General features: G+C 35.5%; 1 protein-coding gene across 1 annotated transcript in view; it reads left to right on the top strand.

The window, feature by feature from the left end:
• PDE4B (phosphodiesterase 4B) overlaps positions 1-27,727 on the top strand; it is a 542,770-nt gene that overhangs the window by 200,937 nt on the left and 314,106 nt on the right.

Genomic DNA, 27,727 nt, shown 5'->3' with positions numbered 1-27,727 from the left:
TAGCCAAACTATGAAAAGAGCTGAGATGTCCATCGCCAGATGAATGGATAAAGAAGATGTGGTATATATGTCTATATACAATGAAATACTATTCGTCCATCAAAAAAATGAAATCTTACCATTTGTAACAATGTGGATAGAACTAGAGGGTATTATGCTAAGTGAAATAAGTCAATCAGAGAAAGAATATTGTCTGATCTCACTCATATGTGGAATTTAAGAAACAAAACAGGATCATAGGGGAAGGTAGGGAAAAATGAAATGAGGAGAAATCAGAGAGGGAGACAAACCATAAGAGACTCTAAATATGGGAAAGAAACTGAGGGTTGCTGGAGGGGAAGTGGGCGGAAGATGCGGTAATGCGTAATGGGCATTAGGAGGGCATGTGATGTAATGAGCCCTGGGTGTTATATATAACTGATGAATCACTGACTTCTACATCTGAAACTAATAATACACTATATGTTAATTGAATTTAAATAAAATTAAATTAAAAAAATACTACTTGTATCTCATTAGGCCACTATGGAGATTAAATGAATGTGTATAGTGTGCTTAGCACAATCCTTGGCCAATAACAGGTAATCAGCAGACATTAATTCATTAGTGTATCCATAGCTTAGGATTCCATATAAAAATCTATAACATAGGGATCCCTGGGTGGTGCAGCGGTTTGGCGCCTGCCTTTGGCCCAGGGCGTGATCCTGGAGACCCAGGATCGAGTCCCACATCAGGCTCCCGTTGCATGGAGCCTGCTTCTCCCTCTGCCTGTGTCTCTGCCTCTCTCTCTCTCTCTGTGACTATCATAAATAAGTAAAAATAAAAATCTATAGCATATATCATTATATAAATTAATTAAATATTTTATTGACATGGTTTAATTAAATAAGTCTTTATTAAGCAACTTGTGCATATTCGTTCTTTTTAAGACTATTTGATTTCATCGGATACTTAGTTTCCTAGGATTGTACTTTATCTTAAAACCCATGTTAACTAGTCTTTCCCCAGTAAGATAAAATTTAAAATGAAAGAGAAATCACCATGCTTTATGGGGCTTAATCACTTTCATTCCTCACAAAGACAACTGCAAACGACTTTTCCACACAATGATCTGTATTCTTTAAGATTTCAGTAACCTTCTTGAATTCAATACTTGCCTCTCTTAGTGAAACTGGTTGCCAGTGAAACACTAAGTTAATTTAAATATATTTCTACTAAATTAAAAAAAAAATGGTTCTTTTTCAAGGACCAGAATGTCCGTGAAGTTGTTTTCCCTAGCCAGTAGAATCTAACTTCCTAGTTATTTGTTTATGGAAGAGAGTTTATTCATGAGAAGCAATGGGAAAAGAGCTTAGGATCTAGAGTCAAAGAATCTAGACGTGCATCCTGGCGCCACTACTTACAAATTTTTCTTGTTTTGTTTTATTTCTGAGTGGGGCAGAGCAAGGCCTTTAACCTTTTGAAACCTTAAGTTCCTCATCAGTAAAAGTAGAAATAAAACAATTCTTTCCCTATTCACATGTGAATTAATTTACAAAATTGATTAGAATTGTTGAAAAACACAAAGAGTTGGAAGTTCTTTGCTGGAAGAAGAACAAAGATAAGATTATAGGACAGAAAGTCATGCTAAACTGTTGCTATGGGTTACAAAGCAAAGTCACTGGCTTACATGTTGCAGGTGTATTTGGGTTGTATGTAAAAAGCATCCTGTTAGTAAACATTATTAAACACCACAAACATTGTCCTGAGAACGTTTAATTTCATACAAAGGAGAGGAGTTTCTGTTCAGTGGGACCACTTATGTGAGAGACTGAGATGGAGACAGGGGCTAGGCTAAATGGTAACTATGGATCTTAACTGCCCCTGTGGGTCCTTACATCATTTTAGGTGCTTCCTGCAGAAATACAATAGAAAAACTCATATAACCAATATTCAGTACAGTGAAAGTTGTGTTTAATATTTAGCCAGATGACTTTACAGCACTTAGATAAAATTGCTCTTTATTTCTTCATCATTTCCAAGAATATGTAGGGATGAAAACAGAAATAAAGGTTATTGCTTTTCTTTTGACACAGACTTCCTTCTCACATTATCATTGATCAGGTCAAGTCTGTCTCCTAGCAATTGAAAGGCAGTAAAAGGTTATATCTGTAAGGCAGGTGTTTCTATTAAAATGAATTCGTACATCATTGAAAAATCGGCTACCCCAATAAACTCACAGCTTTGCAACAATGCAAAATAAAGTTAAATGATTTGGGGCTTCACAGGGATCATGCCAAGTTTTTGGTTCTGTCTAAATTAATAAAATAAGATTTTTAGGACCCTATCTGGCAATTGTAGACTAAATTAAGCAACTGCTTCATCAAAATAAAGATTTGCAGAGTCTAATATGAAAGAACTATCTTTTTTTTTAATTTATTTTTTATTGGTGTTCAATTTACTAACATACAGAATAACCCCCAGTGCCCGTCACCCATTCACTCCCACCCCCCGCCCTCCTCCCCTTCTACCACCCCTAGTTCGTTTCCCAGAGTTAGCAGTCTTTACGTTCTGTCTCCCTTTCTGATATTTCCCACACATTTCTTCCCCCTTCCCTTATATTCCCTTTCACTATTATTTATATTCCCCAAATGAATGAGAACATATAATGTTTGTCCTTCTCCGACTGGCTTACTTCACTCAGCATAATACCCTCCAGTTCCATCCACGTTGAAGCAAATGGTGGGTATTTGTCATTTCTAATAGCTGAGTAATATTCCATTGTATACATAGACCACATCTTCTTTATCCATTCATCTTTCGTTGGACACCGAGGCTCCTTCCACAGCTTGGGTATTGTGGCGATTGCTGCTATAAACATCGGGGTGCAGGTGTCCCGGCGTTTCATTGCATTTGTATCTTTGGGGTAAATCCCCAACAGTGCAATTGCTGGGTCGTAGGGCAGGTCTATTTTTAACTGTTTGAGGAACCTCCACACAGTTTTCGAGAGTGGCTGCACCAGTTCACATTCCCACCAACAGTGTATGAGGATTCCCTTTTCTCCACATCCTCTCCAACATTTGTTGTTTCCTGCCTTGTTAATTTTCCCCATTCTCACTGGTGTGAGGTGGTATCTCATTGTGGTTTTGATTTGTATTTCCCTGATGGCAAGTGATGCAGAGCATTTTCTCATGTGCATGTTGGCCATGTCTATGTCTTCCTCTCTGAGATTTCTGTTCATGTCTTTTGCCCATTTCATGATTGGATTGTTTGTTTCTTTGGTGTTGAGTTTAATAAGTTCTTTATAGATCTTGGAAACTAGCCCTTTATCTGATATGTCATTTGCAAATATCTTCTCCCATTCTGTAGGTTGTCTTTCAGTTTTGTTGACTGTATCCTTTGCTGTGCACCCCAAGATTGCTAGAACTCATACAGCAATTCGGTAGCGTGGCAGGATACAAAATCAATGCCCAGAAGTCAGTGGCATTTCTATACACTAACAATGCGACTGAAGAAAGAGAAATTAAGGAGTCAATCCCATTTACAATTGCACCCAAAAGCATAAGATACCTAGGAATAAACCTAACCAAAGATGTAAAGGATCTATACCCTCAAAACTATAGAACACTTCTGAAAGAAATTGAGGAAGACACAAAGAGATGAAAAAATATTCCATGCTCATGGATTGGCAGAATTAATATTGTGAAAATGTCAATGTTACCCAGGGCAATATACACGTTTAATGCAATCCCTATCAAAATACCATGGACTTTCTTCAGAGAGTTAGAACAAATTATTTTAAGATTTGTGTGGAATCAGAAAAGACCCCGAATAGCCAGGGGAATTTTAAAAAAGAAAACCATATCTGGGGGCATCACAATGCCAGATTTCAGGTTCTACTACGAAGCTGTGGTCATCAAGACAGTGTGGTACTGGCACAAAAACAGACACATAGATCAGTGGAACAGAATAGAGAATCCAGAAGTGGACCCTGAACTTTATGGGCAACTAATATTCGATAAAGGAGGAAAGACTATCCATTGGAAGAAAGACAGTCTCTTCAACAAATGGTGCTGGGAAAATTGGACATCCACATGCAGAAGAATGAAACTAGACCACTCTCTTTCACCATACACAAAGATAAACTCAAAATGGATGAAAGATCTAAATGTGAGACAAGATTCCATCAAAATCCTAGAGAAGAACACAGGCAACACCCTTTTTGAACTCGGCCATAGTAACTTCTTGCAAGATACATCCACGAAGGCAAAAGAAACAAAAGCAAAAATGAACTATTGGGACTTCATCAAGATAAGAAGCTTTTGCACAGCAAAGAACTATCTTTATAAACACAGTACTCGCTTGGGATTCAAAGGATTTGAGTTTTAATGTGAGCTGCATCCCAAATGACCTGTGAGCACATACATTGTATATTTGCTGCTGGTAGCTTTTTTTGTCAAGTGGAATTAATAATTACCTGCTCTACCATCCATATCTCGTGCATTATGGTATGAATATTGAATACAAGTGGCTATAGAGTGCTTTGGTTTTCTGCAAAGTAACGTGGCAGAGACATTGAGAAGAATAAAAAGTCTTCTAATAGATCTAGGCATAAAAGATTTTTTAAAATGTGACTCAGCTTTAAGATGCATTAATGAATTTTATATATTATGTGAACCCTAAAAATGGTTTCGCCAAGTACTTGGTACTCAGATAGTTTAGATGTTTATGTTTAGAGCTTCTTAAAGCATTGTCATATTTGTGTATGTCAGTACTTTTTCAATGGCTGGACATTTTTCAATGGCTAGATAGACATCACTTACTGAATTAATTCTGATGTATGCCTTGCATTTTTATTTTTGTATCGATTCCAATCAACAAATGTTTATTATTGGATAAGGCAAACATGATAACACTTTGCCATTAAGGAGCTTTAATCTAGCCAAGGAGAGTATATAATCACTTGGCATGTGCAATAACTTTTTTTGGATAGATATGTGTTAAAAGGATATAGGTATAAAATATAGTACTCTCACTGCTAGCAAGTGGTGCCAATCTGATTATGAAACTGAAGGCTTACAGAGCAATGATGCTGTTCCTCTTTCCAAATGTCTGTGAACCTTGACTTTGCCCCTATTAAGATTATTTATTTATTTATTTATTTATTGAGCAATTAATCACTAGTGAGCTATACTTGGGAACTGGTGTACCAGCAAGTAGTTTACTGATATGAACAAGATGGAAGTATGCTCTAAGAGAGAAATAAGATAGCAATAATTAAGAATTTTTTGCATAAAGAATCATATTACATACATATTATATCATCTAATCCTTATCTCCATTTACCGATGAGGAAACTGAGATTCAGAAAGATCAACTGATTGATCAGCTGTAAGCCAGCTATGAGAGGGTAAGCCAAGAAATAGCCAATGTGTTCTGATTTATACAGTGCTTATATGGACAAGTTCCCTAGATTCAGTGGCACTCCTCCACTCCATTTCCTTCTCTGCCTCCAACTCTAAACACCTATGGGAAAACGCCCAGGGTTCTCATTCTCTCATGTCTCCTTATTAAAAGCTTTCTCACAGTGATGAACTGACAAATTCATTCGCACTTAAGCATAATTGACTCACGGGGTTTCATGTGTTATTCCATTTTATGGAAATAAACATTAAACCAGAAGAATTAATTTCTGCTTGTAGAATTTTGCACATTGGAGAGCAGAGTCAAAGGGAAGTATTTGGGGGAACAAAAGGGCATTTTCATTTCTTTCAAGGCATGAGACCTAGATGACAAGCTGAATGTCCCAGGCACGGAGTTGTATTTGCAAACCTTTCATTCATTTACCACGTTTATTGCCCACGTGTTCTGTGCCGATGTTTCCTGCCTTCCTTCCTGTTTCCATGGATCTATTTTCTGTGTTTGTGGTTGAAGCCAACCCTTACATGGTGCAGTACATTGCATTTTATCTCCATCACCCTGTAAGGCTTTGCTTTTGCAGTGCCTCTGCTCTGTCCTGCATCGTCAATTTTCTACCCTATTAGAGTATATCTATCAGTGTGCAAACAAGCCATAGTTCTATTCATATCTGTATGCCAATGACTTCCAAATTTATATCTCTAGCCAGATTTCTCTGAAGTTCAGACTGATATATCTATCCAACAGCCATCTTGACAGCTAAATCTTCGCACATCTAAAACTGACATCATGATTCTCAACCCTCTTCCCCCTTTGTTGTAATCTATTTTCTATCTCACTAAATTGCAATTCCATTTTTCTAATTACTCAGGCCAGAAACCTTGAATTTCTTAATTTTTTCCCCTGAGGTGTCTATATTTTTACCGCACACGAGACAAACATATTTTTGTTCCTCTTTACCATTGGGATATAGACAGAGGGTGATACAGCATCTGAAATTGTAGTGTATAAAAAACCCTGCACACATACCATTTGTCAAACAATTAAGATATTTCTAAAGTGTGAACAGACGTACAATAGACGTACAATTCCTTTTCCCTTAGCAAAAGGAAAGATAATCCAACATTTTTGGTTTTTGGTATAAACACAGAACTTATATATGGTTTTCTAGGTTATAATAATTACAACCTGTTCCTTCTAGGGACTCAGCTAAGGAACTCATTGTTAGTTGAGATCTAGAATTTATAATTGTTTTCTTTTTCATATTGTAATAATGACAAGTATCAGCAATTATATCATCACTTTTTGCTGTGATCCAAGTGCTGTTTTTTTGAACTTCCATGCCAGATTTTTTATCCAAGTTTGGGACCTCTTAAGGGTTGTTTAGCTTTCAATGAAAGACAATCTTTTAAGGAGTTTATGTCCTAAATATTTTCTGGTTTTGCAGTAGCACACATCAGATACAGTTATTGTGTTTGGATTGGGATTTTCATTTTTAACATGTTCTCAAATTCTTTAGACATTTAATGTTTCCATCTGGCCCTCATAAAAAATTTCACATTTGTAATGCAGCTCAGGTTCCTGCTCAGAGAGCATCATTATAATTCCATCCATGACTCTAGTTTGATAGAGTAGATACTTTTTTAACTTTGGATTTTGTTTTTTGCTTTTTCCCCCTTCTTTTAATCCTAAGAATAACACTTGATTTTAATGGTGCATTTCTCTCTGAAAACACAGTGTGTATACCAAGACAACAAGCTCACTCCTCACTTCTGGACAGTTTGAAGCTGCTAGAGTAGGAGAAGTTACCACACTGTGAGTCTGGTACAAGAAACTTAGCAGTCATCATTCTTTCTCTTCATTAAACAATCTGTTCTCAGTCATCACAGATGGAGGGGATATTTTCAAGGACTTGAATATTTTCTTGAAATAACCAAACAAAGCATGTTAAATAGTAGGTTCTAGGGCACAGTTCAAACAAATGTTCATAACTTTTAGCAGGGTCTTTTCCATTCTGTGAATTTCTTTAGTAGGTACTTATGTAACCCCACTATATGCTAGGTAATGCTCTAATATCTTCATACATATTAAATTATTTAATCTGCATGGCAACATTATGAATAAAGTGAAGTATTGTTAATATCCCCATCTTAAGGACAAGAAAAGTTAGACAAAGATGCAAAAAGATCACAGCTAGCAAGTGGCAGAACCAGAATTCAAAGTTAGTAGTCAGGCCCAGGTCTATGTTCTTAAACATCAAACTATGTTACGATTGATTGTGTTCAGCTGCCAGTTTCCAAAAATATATTTTACTTTCCCAAAAATGAACTACATACTCTGTGTAACTCCCCCAGAACTATGCTTGACTTACAGCTGACACTCAATGAATGTTTGCTTACCTAAGTGTTTAAGTAATAATGACTGTGTTTGCCATACTTGAAATGGGTAAAACCAAAGGCAAATCACAATGGGGCCAGTGGAGAGGCTGCTCTTCATTCAGAAATGCCAGTGGGTCCTAGTATTTAGGGATAACCCATATATGAGGCCCTGCTACTCCTAAGATGATGCTTTGGATTTTGAATTTTCAAATCTGGAAGAATTCTCTTGATTTCACTCATTGCTCTTTATTGACAATTTAAAAAATTTAATAGTGGTAAAACACTCATAATTGAAATTTACCGTCTTAAGTATTTCTTAGTATACGGTTCAGTGGTGTTGAGTGCATTCACATTGTAATGCTTCTCCACTGTAACTGCCTTTAGTAGAGGGAAGAGTACAGATATTAGAGATATAAATAATTTTTTAGGCACAGTTGTGAATAGACAATATCAAGTGCAATCCAGTCAGAGGAAAAAGGCAAAGAGTGTCTAAAAGGAAAACAAGATGAAAAGTAATGGCCAAGAGATACTGTGTGAGAGAAATAAGAAATATAGGATATCATAAGAGATAATGAAATAATAACTTTGTAGATTCCCTAAGCTTCCCGTATTTCATATTTTTGTGTTCTTCCAGTTTTCTGGTGGTAAAACACTTAAAACCACAAGGACTCCACTGATTGATTTGGTGTCAGAATTGAATAGATAAGGAGCACAGCAGTGCAGCTTGCTTTCAACCCCAAGTCAGACTTGAGTGTAAGGAGATGTTGAAATATTCCAAGAGGCGGAACACATAGAACAGCTATTGAAAGAGAGACGTGTAGGCTCTGTTGGATGTTCCTGCAGAGAAAAAATGCAAATGGGGTGGGAGTGGGATGGACTAGCTAGCATAGTGAGCATTGGCTTCAAGCAAGAAGGCTGGAGGATGATTCTCAGGAATTTAGATTCTGCCCATACAAATACTTCTTTGCCTTTTTGGGATTTACAGACTTGGTATCTTCCGTCAGACTGTTGAATATGGGAGCAAAGATTTGAGAGCAGGAAATGTATTGTCCTTGGATAACCAACATCTTTCATTATGTGATATATATATATATATATATATATATATATATATATATGATCTATGTATGTGTGTGTGTGTGTGTGTATATATATATATATATATATATATATATATATATATACTAAATTTATTTATTTATTTATCTATTAAAATAAGTCTGGAAAAAGGGATCCTATCCACTGGACTTAGCCTGCAATTTGTTTAATACTGATGTGTCTAAAAATAAAAATACCTAATAAAAGGTTAACAGGTAATATGTGGTTACCATAGTCAGGATAGTGATTTAGCACTTCTATAAACTAATAATGTTTGAATTTATTCTACATGTATTCAATTCTACATGTATTCTACAATGTACTCAACATATTCAATTCAAGTAAACAACTGATTTTCTGTGGCCAAAAAATTGCATGTGGAGTCATATTGTCTTGCTAATTCAATTTACTCTATTTAAGCATAGTCAGTAATGTGAAAATAGTAAAATGTCTCCAGTATTTCTGTAGATTTTCTGGTTTTTAAAACTTCATTTATGACAGAACTAGAAAACTCTTTAGGAAATTATAAAAGAAGTCATTCTTTCCTGGTAAAAATCTCTACACAATCCATTTCTTGGGTTTAGAAGCTCAGATGAGAGCAACTATTTTTTTTTTTTAAGATTGTATTTATTTATTTATTCATGAAAGACAGAGAGAGAGAGAGGCAGAGACACAGGCAGAGAAAGAAGCAGGCTCCATGTGGGGAGCCTGATGTGGGACTCAATCCTGGGACTCCAGGATCACCTCCTGGGCTGAAGGCAGCCGCTTAACTGCTGGGCCACCCAAGTGTCCCAAGAGAACAACTACTGATTATTCCCTCTTACTATTGTGAAGTGCAGAAATGCTTAATGGAGATAATCTACTATTAGTAAGGTTAAAGAAAATTTCTTTTTCTTTTTTTTAGATTTTTTATTTTATTTATTCACGAGAGACACAGAGAGAGAGAGAGAGAGAGACAGAGACAGAGAGAGGCAGAGACACAGGCAGAGGGAGAAGCAGGCTCCATGCAGGGAGTCTGACATGGGACTCGATCCCAGGACTCCAGGATCATGCCCTGGGCTGAAGGCAGGCGCTAAACCGCTGAGCCACCCAGGCTTCCCAGGTTTAAGAAAATTTCTATCGAGGAGTTCTTTCTAAGAGCCATTTACACTTCACCAATTATATGTAAACTTGCATGTGGAAATCAGAGTTACCTGATTTATTTTTGTATTTTAAAACCACTTCCACATTGGCACCTGGGTAGCTGGCTAGTTTTATATAGCTCTCCATAGATCATAGACTCTTTGAGGTGAAAGTTGGCTCTTACTCTTGTGACATGACCTCTTTAGCTGTTATAGTGAAGGTAAGACAAAGACTTTTGCCTAAAGAGTATGTGGTTTTGACTTTTATAAAAACAGTAGGTTCTGACCAAATAAGTTTTATGATTTGGTACTTCAGTTTTGTGCTTTACTTTATTTGTGCAGACACAAGCAGAAATCTCACAAGACATTTCCCAGATGAGGTTCATATTCTAATATCCCTTACTGAAAATATTTGAGCACCTAGAAACTGTTTTACAGTGATAATCAACATCCTATATGATCTTCCAAATAATTCAACTTAAGGGTATGATTTGGAAATTAGTAGCATTATCATATTCAAATGATACTGTATTGTAAAAGTGTCAATAGAACATAATTTTAAATTAGTGGAGAATGCTATATATCTATTATCTATCTATCTATCTATCTATCTATCTATCTATCTATCTATCATCTATCTATCTATCATCTATCTATATCTCCAATATCAGTTGAGGGCCTACTGTGTGCTAAGGAAGATACAAATGTATATAATAATAATTAAGAGGTTTTGTTATATAGACTGTGATCTATAAATAAAAACAGATGATTAAAAATAAAACGCTATAGGATGTCATTAGATAATTTTATATTTTATAATTATGAAAATATAAGATTGAAAACACCATTTTTAAATATTTTGTTTCTTTTTAGAATAATTCTATTCTTAAATTAATGGTAAGAGTTCTTACTATTTTCACGTTCAAATGCATCCTCATATGATGAAATATAGTTTTGATGACCTGGTTAATACTGATGAAAACTTTCAGTGGCATTGCCTGGGGCTAGTAGTCTGCTGCATATTTTATTTTGATACTATGGCAATGACAACTAAATGTATTAGTGCTTTTCCTAGCCTAGAAATCAGTAATTAAGGAACTGATACCTAATTTCTTTAAAAAGAAATTTTTAGAATAAATTTACTATTCACATAGAATTATTTAAATGTCTCTTGCAAATTTATGGGATGGTCCAGCAAATACTTTACTTCTTATGTATTTAATTTTTTTAAGATTTTATTTATTTATTCATGAGAGACACAGAGAGAGGCAGAGACATAGGCAGACGGAGAAGTGGGCTCCCTGTGGGGAGCCTGATGCAGGATTCGCATTCCCAGGACCCCAGGACCTGAGCCAATGGCAGATGCACAACCACTGAGCCACCCAAGTGTCCCTAGAAAATACTTTTAAAAAAATTATTTTCAATATATCATATCCTTTGTGCAGTCCTTTGCAAACCAGTTTTCTATGGGAGTTCTTTCACCTTCAGAAAGATAATTAGAATTTACACATGTAACACATCTTTTTTATTTTATTCTTCTACTGTATAGTACTTACCTAAATCTAAGCTAGAAGTCTGTCTAGATCTGGTTTGGAAGGCTAGTTCAATAGACAATATACTTAGAGAGAAACAGGAACTAAGTGTGCTGCTTTGGTTCATTTGCAGGTGTCATTCAAGCCTTGGGTTTATAATCTTCAATTTAGGTGAGTCAGCCAACAGGACTTCACTGAGTGGTCACTCATGACAAGACCTGCACTAAGTTGTGGACATAGAAGTCACAGAAAAATTAATTAGTCATTGTCAATTGGCATCTATTGATACTCAATGGCACAATTTCTCTTTCAAGTGTCTTCATTAATGTTGAGGAGATTCAACCTTTTTAAAATACCTATTTGAAAGTTGGCCTGGAAAGTTTGTTGCTGTTCAACAGTATAGCTAGCTAGGTGAGTTACAAGAACAAGTCATAATTAGGTCAGGATAATAGGTGCACTGTGGCAGTTTGCTAGGTACAGTTGAATTCAGATTAAAGCACATGTCTGATAATTATGGAAGTCACAAATAAATAAATAAATTGTGTCTCTTGAAGAACACTGAGAAATAGGATTCTTGCCATTGGGTGGGTATACCAAGTGGTTATAGTCCTTTGTTACCTTGGAGAGCTCTCAATAACCTCTATCTTTGATTTTTTGTAAGATTTTACTGAGGCTTTTTGTCTTCCTAGCCCCGAGGCCTACTTGATTAGTTCTATCATTGTAGTAGAAGTAAGCAGATAATACAGCTTTACTCTAATTTGGTATGATTAGACTGAATGGTAGTGCCAGGGTGTCATCTTCATCCTACTAAAACATTTTGGCTCTCATGTTAGATCATGGACAATACTTACTGATTCCTCAAAGTTACATATGTATTGAGGAAGACAGATAAGCTTATCAGGGGTTCACAGTGTTTTCCTGCTTTCTTTCCAGTGAGAGGAACCATTTTTTGGTTCAGACAAGAGAAGTGTTGCCAAGAACCAGGTAGCATGTGTTTAGCTCCAATTAGTGGTATAGGGAATAAACACTATAAGAATTTGGAGAAAAAAGTTATGAGTAAGGGCTGTAGAACCTATGAAAGACTCCACACAATAGCCAGCCTTGTAGTAATGAAAGGGTTCAGACAATCTGGGAGACGGAGAGGGGAATTTCAGGTGGAGAAAATGTTAACCATTTTCACATTCCATTGATTTTTGGGGGAAGTTAATTACAAGACAAAATCTTTCTCTTTAAATAGCCTATAATCCACCTGAGGGAGAAAAGAAACATGTAAGCATGAACCAACATTAGAATAATTACCAGTTATGTAGTAAAAGAACAAAGAGGTAGAGTATAAACTTAATAATGATGTTTTGGAGATAAAGTCTTAGGAATGAAGGATCAGTGTTGGATAGGGCTAATTAGGGCAATATTGTAGAGATTTGTCTTCTGATGAGTTACTATTTTCTATTTCTTATGTTAGTGCTTCTTAAGTGTATTTTGTGTTTTCTTAACTGGAGCATTGACCTCAGGAAGAAATACCCATAAAGTAAAAGAAAAAATTCTGTATGCAAGAATATCTCAGTTATATACATTTTGGTCATGACTTCTATAGGTTATTTCAGCCTGAGGGTTTTTTTTTTTTTTTTTTTTTTTGTTGCTTTTGTGTTGCCTACTCACTACTGCTCATCCTTCTGCCAGCCTCTTGACTTTTAGATTCTCTACTCTGAGAGACTCTCCATACAAGTATTCTCCATTAATGTGGAGTAGGGTTGCTTGTATTTGCAGAGTTTTAGGAGATAGAAAAATAATAATGGGTACAGATAATAGCATCATTATTAATAGTATTCAGTCAGGTCTTTCACCAGGGCATTTTCAGAATGTCTCCAAAAAAATAAATCCAGTGTCACAATATCTTGAAGTTGGAAATGCTTCAGAGGTTGCCTCCTTTACTCCTTACCCAATCAGGTAGTCACTTCCACTGCATCACATCTCTGGCAGCTGGTCATCAGGCTCTGTGTGAACAGTTTCAAAAATGGGAGGTTCCCTACCCAAGGTGGTTTTTCATTCCACTGTTGACCAATCTTAACATTTAAAAAGGTTTTGCATTAAGCTAGCATCTGATTATGTGGCTTTAGATCTTTTGTTCTAATTTCTTTCTAGGGAAGCTATACCAATGAAGTCAATTCATACATTTATGCAACAAAATTAACTGGGGACATAATAAGTACAAGGAATTTTTTTGACCTACAAGTGATAAAGTTATGAATAAGGATATTATGCTTTCCCTCAGTAAGAAGACAGATTTTTAAAAATTTTACTATTTATTAAGAGAGGAGAGAGAGTGTGCAAATAGGGGGCAGAGCAAAGAGGTAGAAAGAATCTCAAGCAGACTCCCCATTGATCATGGAGCCAGACTCAGGGCTTCATCTTTCAACTCTGGGTTCATGACCTGAGCAGAAATTAAGAGTTGGAAAAAAAAAAAAAAAGGGTTGGATGCTTAGCCAACCAAGCATCTGTATCAATAAATGAATGGACAGATGAATAAATTCTTACGTTTTCTCTTTTTCACTACTGAATAATAGATAAACTCGATATATAGTTGATCCTTGAACAATGTGGGGTTTAGGGGTGCCAATACTTCATGTAGTTGAAAATCCACATATAACTTTTGACTCCCCCAAAACTCAATTATTAATAGGCTACCATTGAAAGGAATACTGATAACATAAACAGTGGATTGACAAATATTTTGCATGTTATATGCATTATATACTACATTTGTACAATAGAGTAATATAGAAAAAAGAAAATATTAATTAAGAAAATCATAAGGAAAAGAAAATACATGTACAGTACTGTACTGTATAAGAGGACTGGCACAGTTCAAACCTATGTCGTACAAGTGTTAACTTTGTAAGTAATTTTACAAGAGAAAAATGTCAGATGGGGCATATTGATGTCCTAATATCCTCTAGAGTAGTGATTAATTTTTTTATTGTATACCTTATCAGTATAAAACATTCAGGCAAATCTTACATGTATGTATAAAGTAGCATGTATGTATTTATTTTAAGTGCATATTAAAATTATAAATATGAAATATTGAACTAAATATTATGTATGTATATCATGTATGTATGTATGTATGATTTATCCTTATATCTCAAAAAAGTGTGTTATACACCCACTTTGAAGACTACATGATATAGTGTAAAGGATTTATAGGTTTTTGCCTATTCAAATATACAGTCTCTTGAGAAAACCAGCATTTTGATTGTGTGTCTTTATTTTTTCTAATTGGACTCAAGTGATTGCAATATGGTAACATTTAGGATTTGGCTAAAGAACATATTAGAACTAAATTAGAAAAATAGACTTTGAGATAATATTAAGAGGGTATTTCAAGAAAGATTATGATAGAAGTAATATCTGAAGGACAAATAACTTAGATGTTCTTTTCATATAAAGAACGGGGGGGGGGAAAACACGATAGCTATGCATAAAAAGGAATAGATGTTTGACTGCCATATAAGCTAAAATCTGGATATCTTTGGGAAACTGAAAACCCATTTGGAGTACCACAAATAGTAGAAATCTGGGATTTTATTAAAGATAGATATTTTCAAAGAACATAGTAGTACAGAGACAAATTTAAGAAGTAGAATGAAGAAAAAGAAAATAATATTTTGCTATTCTTTTTTTCTACTCTCTGCTATGTGAATTTAGATTACCATGATACAAATTTAACAGGCTTGAAACTACTTGTTTCTCTCCAGAGTGACACTTCCATGAATTTCCTAATTCTGTTCATTGTATCTGTATCCTATGTCTCCCAGGATGCAAACTGTAAACTTGACCCCTCTTCCCAATTTCACAATTAGTTGGCTACCATACTCTTTTGATTCTCTGTTTGTAATATCTACCAAACAAATGATCATATCTACTTAGGTACAATCAACACTTAGGTCTTCCACTAACGATAGAGGTTTTATGCTTTTAGTTTCTCTGTGAGCTCTGGAAAATTCTATAGTATTAAATGTTAAGCTTAGGATGGTAAATGGATTTTAGTAATTTTATTTTTAGCTTCAATTTTGAAGAATCTTGCTGAATGTATATGTTTCAGAATACAAACATTTAATACTATACATTTTTTTCTGTTCAATGAAATGTTTTGTTTTCACTGTTCTTAGGGTTACAACTCTGAAAAAAGAATTTTAAATATCAATGACATGCTGTCAATGTTGCTTTAGAGATGAAAATGTAAAGACAATTTTGGTTTTCTAATAAACCTAGGAAATGTCCTTGAAATATCAATGACAATATTTTCTCAAAAGCTTAACATACATAGTAGAAGGGACCATGAATATGATTAGGACTCATGGCTATGGCTATACCTTTTTCCTTGACCCAAACTGACTTTGGACCTTGGATAAGTATCAGTCTTACTCAGAATAGAGCTTGGACTTGATACCATTGATGATCCCTTTTTAGGTCTAGCTAACATTGTGTCTCAAGTCTCTCTTATCCCCATGTAGCCCTACTTAGGAGTGGTCCATAGGATGGAAGTGTAGCCTTTTGAGATTAAGTTCTCAGGCTTTGGGAGTCAGACATTTAAGTACACATCCTGGTTCCACTAGCTATGATACCAGGGATAAGGTTTTGTTTTTTGATCTGTAAAATGGGGTTACTAACAGCACTTAATTCAAAAAGTTGTTGTGAGAATTTCATGTGTTAACATATAAAAAGTGCTTAGGACCCTGACCAGCACTTAATAACTATTATTTGTTTGCTATTATTGATATCTTTATAAAGCACTCAGCATAGTGCCTGGCAGCATATAGTATATACTCAGTCAAGTATTAACTATTATTCTTATTGCCAGAAACTCCATTCCAATTTCCATAAACAGTATTTCAGACTTTGGCCAAAAGAAAAACAGATGAGAGTATATCCTCTTAACGCAAGTCTGTATTCTTCACTTCAACAGAGAACACAACAAAGTGGGCGGGAAAATGGCCTCCTGAAGATGGGTACACACTTCACCTTGCAATGTCATAACATATGCTAGTAAAGGACTATTATATAATACATGGTTAAGTAAACTTGCTTTTTCATTTTTCCCAGCTGCAAATCAAGATTTTCCTTGAGTTATATTATCAATTCTGTGCCCCAGTGGTGCCGTAAAAATGTGTAATCAGATTTGTGGCCCTTATTTTACCTGTTAGCTTGATGCGCTTTCCTTTTTCATATTATAACCCAGTAAAATTAAAAAATACATGATTAGGTAGGAGGATTGCTCTAGGCTTGTACAATGCATTTAATATAATAAAGTTTAAATAGAAATATTTTGAAATAAATATTATTTATATTACAAATATTTTAGAGCAAACGTTTTTCCAACTTACCATTGTTAAAAATGTTTTAGAGTAGAAGATAAAAGATGAATCTATTGACTCTTTGTTCTTAAGCTGAGACAACCCCAGTATTGATTAATGTGCAATATTTATGAATGATACTATTACTTTTTATAATATTAATTATAAATCATGTGTTTCTATAATCATCACTACAGACAAAATATCTTTCTTGTAATCATCATAGCATAATGAAATCAGTTCCTTAACACCTAGACAAAAAATCATGAAAAACCTTAAGCATTAATTTAGGATAGTTTGCTTTTATAGCTGTAACTTTGAAATAACCAATATCTAATTTCTCATCTGTGATCATAATGATAAATGATATTTGCTTGATATACAAAAGTCCTTTCAACCGATATCCCTATTGTTGCTCACTAGAAAGTATTAACCCTCATTTCAGAGTACTTGGAAGGATTAAGTGACAGAGTCAGTAGTGACAAAATTGGTAATTAAATCTGGGCTCTCAATGCCAAATACTGCATTTGCAGGTATTGAGAATGAATAGACTAACATAGTTGATTAGGGAATTGTAAGTGAGAGTATAGTACTTTCTCACCAGGGATTAAGAAATAGGAATCAATATCCCTTCTTCTTTACTCTTTTTTGACATTCCTTTACAAAAAAAGTGCAATGAAAGCAGAGGGGCAAGGAGACATGGTTAAGGACAGAAATTGATTCATAGTCAATACACATGTTTTAGCCAGTAGAAAAGCTCTTTTCCATTGGTGAAAATTTGGTGGCATTCACCCAAAATATAAAATCAAATTGATATTTTTTAAATTGACAAATTTTTGAGATTGATAACGTAAAATAAAAACAAAACATGTCAGTGACCCATGTATGTGTGTGTGTGTGTGTGTGTGTGTGTGTGTGTGTGTATTATTTCAGAATTGGGCTGTCGTCAGTAAGTTAGAGAGCATTTGTTTTCATTTTTAATTATTGATCAGCTGCCTGTAAAGTTCATTTTCTATTAATGCGGAGGTGGAATGGTGTTTTTCCTTCCTCTTTAGTTCTTGATGAACCCCATATGTTTCTGGTGCTCACAGCTCTTCAATAATTCAAGTGTTTCATGGAAAAAAGTCAAGTTTTGAAAATCTAGATCAGTGGTTCTCAAAGTTGTTTTTTTTTTCCTTCCTATTAGCAGTAGCACTATTTCTTCAAGTTACATTTAAAATACATTATTTTAAATACATGTATTTAAATACATGTATTTTAAAATACATTTAAGCAGAGCTGCTTGGTTTGCATATAAGAAGGACTATTACATCGTGATCCCCTTCAACTTTTCATCCCTGTGTGTCGACTCCAGAGGTAGCTCCTTAAAAGCCTGGGACTTTCATTTAACATAATTTGAAATATATTGGCATAGATGATAAAACATTCAGCTAGAATGTAGCTTCTGGCCCACGGCTGACAAACCAGCTCTGGGTTTAAGCCATGACCATATTTCCAACTAGCCTTGTGACCTTGAGTAAGTAATACAATTTCTCTAAACAACATTTCCTCCTTAGTAACAATGAGCATAAAATGGTGCCTATGTCATAAACCTGTTCTGAAAATTGAAACAATACCTGCAAAGTGTTAGACATGTCTTACTGGTGTCAATATTTAATAATCTCTTCTAAGACAGTGATACCGTGTTGGCAATATAATGAAGTGGTAGAGAAAATGCTACTCACAGTAATTATGGCTTTCTTGATGAGAGGCCTGAATGCTTCAAATTATAATCCTGAGAAACTATAGTTTATGCTTTTTTTTTCAACTCTAAGATTTGTGTAAAGACATCTATCTTACCTGGAATAATAAATTATAAAGTATCCTTTAACATACTGTACTGGTAAAAATTCTTAAGGTACTAATTTTCTTTGGTGGTCTATACAAAGTTAATATAATTTCATGAGGTCAAGATGGCATACTTAATCTTCCCCTGTGCAAATGGACTATTTCATTTGGGATAGAGTCTCTAAAGTAGAGGTTTATATGCCATGGTATCATTTATTCAATTTTGAATAAGCAATCTATTTTCCTGCCTTCCCTCCATTCCTTCCTTCTCCCCTTCCCTTGCTTGTGCTCTGTGCCAAACACTTTTTCCTATGAAATAAAAAACCAGATGGGTGTCACAACTGAAGAGGTGGTGGCTGTCCTCAAGGTACTATGGCGTCTATCCCTAGATGTCACTTTAATCTGACTACTATGCAACTGAACTTTTCAGCAGAAGCAAGGTGAGAACTGTCTAGAAGGCAACCTATAAGGCAATATGGACAGTGTGGAGTAGTGAACACCTTACTCTTGTTCTTTCTGCATTCTCCAAAACATCTTGCTTTCCCCAGTCCCCCACATGTGGTACTTGACCCAGGTTCTCCTTGTTCGTCTTGCCATGCTACTCTCTGGCTTCATTGAGAGTTGCACTGAGCTTCAGAAGGGTAGTGCCTCTTCACCACCAACTCCTAGGCCTCCTGCAAACTATTCTTCAATTTACTGAATGTAGTAGAGGTCCCTTCTTAAAAATATACATACCTATGGAAAGTAGTATATTTGAGAGTATACTTTGATTTTTAGTTAGAACCTTATCTGGAATATGTTAGTAGCCAGCTGAAAGGAAGCCTACCTCAGGAAAGATGCCAGAGAGCAGGTGGACCTGCCAAACAAGAGAAGACAAAAGTACCCAGGCTAAAAAATAAGAGGAGCAAGAAAGGAGGCTGAGTGTATTCTTTCTTTTTCCTTCTTTCTTTTTTTTTTTTTAATTTTGCCTTAAGCTTTCCATTCAAATCATCTTGTGCTTTTTGCACTAGCTATTCGTATTAGTCTTTTGCCTCATTAACATTTCAAAGAGTTAGAGACAATGAGTGTGATTCTGTGAATCACCCAATCCAATGAATGTCAGCTTGACTAACCCAGTGACACAGGTCCCAGTGCCACCCCCGCCCTGTCCTTACATTCCAGAATTCTCTCCCCTAATTTTGATCTTTCTGTGCTTCTGTCATCCCGTTTTATGAGTTTCTTTTGCCTGTTTTTAAGATTTTATTTATTTATTCATGAGAGACACAGAGACACAGGCAGAGACATAGGCAGAGGCAGAAGCAGGCTCCGTGCAGGGAGCCTGATGGGGGACTCAATCCTGAGACTCCAGAATCATACCCTGGGCAGAAGGCAGACTACTCAACCACTGAGCCACCCAGGGATCCCTCTTTCACCTGTTCTACTGAATCCTGTGTTTTCAGTCTTTCCCTCTCTTTCCGTGTTTCTTTCTTTTCCTTTATGAATTATTTTTTCTCTCTTTTCTTTCTCAAAGTATTTTGCATACCTTTACTCTGTACATGTCATAGATGTTGAATTGTAAGTTTGGAATTTGTTACTTCATAAAGATTTACAGCCTCTAGTTTTCCCTTAAATAGCAAGTGAGTTGAAAACTTTAAATTTCATGTGTCAAATGAGAGAAAAAGAGGCTGTTGTTGTTGTTTTTTAATGTGTAATCAATTCCCCCTTTGAATTCTAAGTCAATTTTTTTCAGCAGAAGAAAGAATCATCATTCTAATTTAAGATGTTCTTTTAATGCTACTAGACAAGGAATTTAGTTTATACATGGTGTTATGGGTTATTGCTGAGCTGCCTCTTCCTCTAGTTTTAGGGACAAAATTTTATGAATTGGCTTAACTGTAGAAACTATTCTCTAAAACATATACTGAACACAAAAAGACAATTCTGTGTTTGGACAATTGGACAACTGAACAATTATGTACAGACCTCAGCCTGTAAATGCACTGAACTCAAAACCTTTGTTCTTTTTCCTTTTATGCTTTTCTCTCTAGATCTTTAGCCTTTCTAGTAATTCATGCTTAAAGTTCTGAATCTTGGAAGTGGTCATATTTCCATTTTATTTCTACCTCTGTTCAGCATCATCTCCCCTAGCTTTTCCTCTCTGGTCCTAAAGTTTTGATGTTACATTCTCTGTCTCCCATGAAGCCCTTCTAGTGGACCAGCTGTGTCATTTCCATCTGCTATAGCACCCATTCTCTCTCCACTTGACAGAATCAAGGAGGGGAGATTACTTAAACCTTTCCACTTTCAGGTCACCATTCTATCTCCCTCTTCTTCTCTGGTATCTTAGCTCTGCTAGAGAGGAGCTTATCAGTCTATCAGAGTCCTTTAGGGTCCCCTTAGTCTTTGAATACTTCCATGCATTATACTCTCATTATATGTAGTTTGGATCATTTCCTGGTGTCAGTTGCAAAAATATGCTAAGCCAAAACTGAAATTTTAGTTTAATTAAAGATTTCTCAACAATAAAAATATTTTTGAATTTTGAGTGCAGTAAAAATTGTTTATGGAGGATATTTTCATCACTGGGTAAAAGTATGAATCAGAAAAATGTTATTGAACCAAAACAAAACATACAGAAAGCTCCTTTTTTACCATTATTCAATTTTAGTGCAAATTGTATGGTGAATCAGAAAGAAGAGATTAATGAAGTAACTTTTCCAGAACTTTGAAAGATTTACAGTTTGGTTAGAGAAAAATGGGAGTGTCTTCCAGGAGCTCAGAATTGCAGGAGTGAGGGGACATTAGATGATGGAAAAAAATTGGTACGTGTTAGTATGGTACGCAGCTAGAGAAGATGTGTACAGTGGGCAGGATTCATTTAGTCAGTGGTATATTAAAAAAAATTATCTAGTTGCTCTTATCTGTGCCAGTTACTGTACAAAGCTTCAGAGTTTCAGTGGGAAATAGAAACATACAACATAACATGTAAGAATACATATGTATTAATTGAACAATTACACAAGAACTTAGTAATAAGCCACATCATATGTGTTTCTACAGAAAGAACTTAAAGTTTTGAAAGTATATAGCTGAGGGTATTGATATATAGAGTGGGACCAGAGATTTCCATGATGAAGTGACATCGACCCTAAAATCTAAAGCAGAAGTGAAAAAAATCTGTTTTGCTTTAAGATTGGCAACTCTGTACATAGAAAGTGGTTGAAAATATGGAAGAAAGGAAGATGTCTGCATGACATCTGAGGTGGTCGAAGGAATTGAAAATAGGAAATGAAGTAGAATTTTAAGTGAGGGCTCATATTTTAGTGGTGAGATTGTTTAGCAAACTTGAGCAGGATGTAAACTGGTGAAGGCATTGCTTTAAGAAACTGGTGGTGATGGATTGTTGAATGATTGGAGTAGGAAAAGACTATAACTAAGGTCTAAGGTCAGATGGAAGATAGCTGCATATAAGCAGGCATGGAGTAATAAGGTCATGAATCTAGATAGCTCAATATCCATGTGAAAAAATCCTGTATGTGTTTCCAGTTTTGTGACATCTTTTCACTCCTATTTTTTCAATTTTTAATTTTTTAATTTATTTTCCACTCCTTTTTTTTAAAATGAGGTTGAGAGTGTGTATCTCCAAAATCATATGTTCAGTGAAATCTCCCCCTCTTCCCTCAGGAAGAGTTATAGCTACTCCCCCAGAATCCCACAGAATTCTATTTCTATCTCTGTTAGCATACACTCTATGAAACAATTAATTATTTATGTTCTTGTTCCCTGAATAAAACTGTTAACTTCCCATGGCTGGGAGAGTTGTTACTTATTTTACATGGGCATCTATGGCAGAGTTCTTCCAGGGTTGATGAAAACCTTAGAAGTTTTCATGTGAGATTATATACTATAAAATGTTAGGATTTCTAAAAGGTTATGGTGATGCGTCTCTTGCTATTTGATCCCGCTCCTTGGAGCACACTTTCTCGCAGAGAAATTGGGGGTAGTTAAAACTAAAAAACAAGAGGAAATAATACATCATGGAAAATTAAAATGGGGACAGCATTGAATCATTTCAGAAATAAGTACATTCTCAAAAGGGTGTTCCTTTTCCAAGCCTACTCACTTTGTAACTTTGCTCCTAACTGAAAACTCTAGCTGAGGAAAATGCCTCCAAGTTCAATTCTTAAAATTCAATCTTTCTGAATACTATGATAATTGGTAAGGTTTTGATTCTGTTGCTAAAAGGCCTAGGGTTTGGTCTTTAGTATTCTAGTCTTGCCCTGCACCTACAATTGCATGATACTGATAAATTGGCCTCAGGCACAGTTCTTCAGCTACCTTGAGACCATGAAATAATCACATTATGACCATACACCTTATTCCCCCCATTCCTTCCAAAATTATTGCCACTAATTTGTGCTGTCCTCTACTCATTTCTTTAATAGAGACATTCAATTCCCCTCCCCCCCAAAATTCCACACCGTGGATTTTGTTATTAACTGAATGGCTAAATGAATAAAGTCCACCTGTGCATTTTCTCTATTTTCCACATGTAGCCTATCTTACTGCCTCCTTTCTGAATATGTCTTTACGTAAAAAAGAGCCAGTATTTCCTTGTTGAAATTAGTTTCATGTCCAGAGCAGAAAGATTTGTTACTTTTCAACTCACAGAAGGTGAATAGTAATTGATTTATCTTTTTTTATATATTTTATTTATTTATTTATTTATTTATTTATTTATTTATTTATTTATTTATTCATAGAGACAGAGAGAGAGAGAGGCAGAGACACAGGCAGAGGGAGAAGCAGGCATCATACAGAGAGCCTGACGTGGGACTTGATCCAGGGTCTCCAGGATCACGCCCTGGGCTGCAGGCGGCGCTAAACCACTGCGCCACTGGGGCTGCCCCCTTGATTTATCTAACAGCATATTTATTTAGTTTTTAGTGTGACATGATCAAACAATAAAACATGCTTTGCTTTTCCATTTTTAGTGGCTGGTCTCAGAAATCCCCAAAGACACTCTTCGCTCTTTTCTCTCTATCCCTCTCAGTTTCTTGGTATCTAGCTCCCCTTCCCTCTCTTGCCTTTCCCTCTTCTTATCTATCTATCTATCTATCATCTATCTATCTATCTATCTATCTATCTATCTATCTATCATCACAAAACATACTCTGGAACCAGATAAGCATGTTTTATTTTTAATTCTTTTTAAATTCAATTTAGTTAACATATATACTGTATTATTAATTTCAGGGGTAAAATTTAGTGATTCATCAGTTGCATATAAACTTTTTTTTTTAAGATTTTATTGATTTTTAAGATTTTATTTATTGATTTTTAAGATTTTATTATTGATTTTATTTTATTTATTTTATTTATTGATTCATGAGAGACAGAGAAAGAGACAGAGAGAGAGGCAGAGGGAGAAGCAGGCTCCATGCAGGGAGCCCGACGACTGGGACTGGACCCTGGGACTCCAGGATCACGCCCTGGGCTGAAGGCAGCGCTGAACCCCTGAGCCACCCAGGCTGCCCTAAACATGGGTTTTAATCTTGTTGGCTTAAACCAACTTTCACTTAGCTGAAACCTCAAAAAGCAATTTAGTTACTGAACCTCAGTCTTGAATCTGAAGATGGTGAATAATTTTTCTTGTGGGGTTGATGGCAGAATTAGAACTAATATCTATGAAGCATTTCATAATTGTCATGTAACACATAGTGGTTATTATTTTGATACATTTTAATGATATGATTATTCTGCAGTTTTGTATAGGCATAAATAGCTATTGCTTTCTGTAAGCAACTTAATTCACGTTTTCTGATCAATTCTGGTGAGCATGGGAGAGGAAAGACTGATATTTAGATGCTACCCCTTTAAGAATGGGGGTTGGGAAGATGAAGCTGGGATCCTGTATTCCCCGCCTCTGTCAGGTTGTAGGATAGGATGGATCCTCCTGTTAGGGAAGATAGTTGCACCATCTGAACACTGGCGTTCCCAACTCTATGTCCATCTTTCAGCCTTTTCAATGAGGATGATTTTTTGTATTGACAGGAAGAGTACTTCTTGGCATTGGTTTTGTTTCTGCCTAACTCCTAACACATAAACCTTTTAGCAGAGATCATTCAAAACACCCAGGCCCTCCTGTCATTGAATGGAGAAACAAGAAGCCTCTTCTCTGTAGAGAAATTTCAGTCTTTTACAGTGATGCCTAGTTCTCTCCTCTTCCTTAGGCAGCAGGATGAAGGGGGCTGGAGGCACAAAGGCATGTTTCTTCCCACTCCCAAAGAGAAAGACTATGTAGAGAGAGTAGGCTGGATGTTACAATTCTTTGCTGCATTAGGAGATTAAAATGACAGGTGACACTTCTCTTGATAAGCTAGGCACCTAGAGGGAAAAAGTTTTTTTGTTTTGTTTTGTCTTTTTAATAAGAAGAATATGCTCAGGTACTGGGTGTTGGAAGATAAAAGCATGTAAAGGATTTAATGAAGACCTGTGAATAATTGCAGGTGCATTTTCTAGTAGAACACAAAAATGTAATCCTGTAATGTCTGAGACCTTTTGGGATGCAGTTTTAAAGAAGTACTTTTATTCAGGAAGTAAAGTTTTTGATGAGACAAAATAAAGGTAAAGAAGGGATTGGCGCTTTGGGCTCATTTTTAGGGAGTAGCTCAGGCATTGTCATGTAGGAGTCATTTGAGAGTCAATTGTCAGCTGAAAGTATTGGCAAAGAGGAGGGAGAAGACTGGAAGGAAGTGAAAGGCAAAACCATCCTATTTACTGGATAGTTTTGTTTAAAAACTAATGTACCTGATCTTCTTGGTGTAATAGTTCCATCTTTGTAACCTTTCAGCCTGTCTTTTCTGGAATTGGTAAGATTGGAATGGGTGAGAACTGACCATCAAATGATTTCTTGTTGAATTATTCCTTCTCTAAAACTGACCCATATTAACCTTGTGTTGTAACCATAAGGACTGGGGGTGGTAGTAGCTACTTATTTCTTGGGCAAACATGCTAAGCAAAGTAACATAGAAAGCATGATGTCCCAAAGATAACCTGCTGGTTTACCTCTGATTTAGTGAATATTGTTTAAAATGATTCAATTCTAGTAGTTGGCTTCTCCAATTTGTTTACCTCCCCGTCCTTCCGGAGGTACAAAAATGTTCTGGCCTGTTCTTAGTAACCAAATGGACACTCTTTGCACTGATAATACCCCTTTGATATTGGTTTGTTCCACATTATCATGCAAAACCAACAACTGTACAGCCTCTGAAGCTTTTTGTCTTTTTTTCTTTTTTTTGAGTGTAGTTGACATTCAATGTTACATTAGTTTCAGGTGTACAGCTTAGTGATTTGACGAGTTTGTGCATTATGCTATTTTCACAAGTGTAGCTACCACCGGTTCCATCACATCTTTATTACAGTATCTTTGCACTCTTTATGCTCTGCTTCTTATTCCTGTGACTTACTCATTCCATAACTGGAGGCCTGTCTCTCTCTTTCTCTCTTCCATTCACTCATTTTGTCCAACTTCTATTCCCTTTTCTCTGGCAACCATCAATTTGTTCTCTGTATTTATAGTGCTGATTCTGCTTTTTGTTTGTGCATTTATTTTTTTTAAGATTTCACTTATGAGTGTAGTCATATGGTACTTATCTTTCTCAATGTGACTTATTTCACTTAGCATAATCCCCTCTAAGTCCATCCATGTTGCCTTAAATGACATGATCTCATCCTTTTTATGGCTATGTAATATTCCATTGTGTATATAAATATTTTCCTTATCTATTCATCTATTGATGAAGCAACTTAGGTTGCTTTTTTATCTTGGCTATTGTAAATAATGCTGCAATAAATACAGGAGTGCATTTTTGTCTTTAAACCTTACCAATCTTTCTTTCCTTCTTCCTTTTTCTCCAAACTTAAAATGCAGCTATATACAACTATTAGCAGCTTCTACAATATTTTGACTTTGCTTATGCTCTACCCAGTGTTTTGAACATTTTGACTTCTCCACTTGCCTTATCCTACTAAATCCTCAAGACAGGGCTCGATGCCCTATAGAAAGCAAGGCTAGTTGAAAAGGTGAAGTCAATTAGCTGTCTATCTTGTGTGCTTCAGCTAGACTTCTGTACTTTATAATAGCATTTATCACAACAATTGAACATCTTTTTCCTGCCCTCCTCTTCCTGGGTCATGAATAACTTGAGGAGAGAGATCATGTTTTTGCATATATATAGCACCTAACATATGATTCAACATAGTGTCTGACTCAGTAGGTAACCAGTTGGTTGAAAGAATAAATGAATATATGAATTTCAAGTGCTTTATATAATGTATATATGATCTGTAAATGTTAAATAATGTTTTAAAGGAGTTACTTTCCTTGAAGAAAACAAACTCATCAATTTTATTTTTAGCACAAAAGTTTAGAAAGATGTACAGGGTTCGATTAGTAGCTGTTTTCAAAGGATGTCATATATGATGGTCACTAATCATATACTAATTCCTTTTCAACCAACTTCTGGTGATTTTTTCCCCCTGAACACCTTCAACTCAAGTAGATATTATAAAGATTTGTATAGATATTGGAGTGATTCATATAACTCTAAATTGAAATAGCTAAAAATGAAAGTGTTTTATTGTTAACATTTTCAGACCAAAGATAGCATAAGGTGAGTTTTCTTCATGTTTTCCAAGGAAAGGAAGACTACAGATATTTAATTTGTAATATGTTTTAACATTAATAGGTAAAAAATAAAGTTTATCTGAGGAATGTTTATGTTGAGTATAGCTTACTATGTTGTTTCATTACTACATACATAATGGCAGCAATTCTTCTCATGTGCCTGAAATACATTGTTGAATCAGAGATTTACTGAATTTGAGGATGAAAATAGGTTAGAATAAAGTACAGGGCATGACTGGAGCTGGAAAAAAAAAACAAAATTTTATAATACAACAAACTTGAATTCAAGTTCTAAGTCCTTCACTTAGTAGCCCTGAGAACATGATAAGTTACTTAATCTTCCTGAGCC

This window comes from Canis lupus, chromosome 5, assembly GCF_003254725.2.
Source record: "Canis lupus dingo isolate Sandy chromosome 5, ASM325472v2, whole genome shotgun sequence".
NCBI lineage: Eukaryota > Metazoa > Chordata > Mammalia > Carnivora > Canidae > Canis > Canis lupus.
Note: the sequence above shows the minus strand (reverse complement) of the source record. Positions and strands in the feature narration are given on the sequence as shown.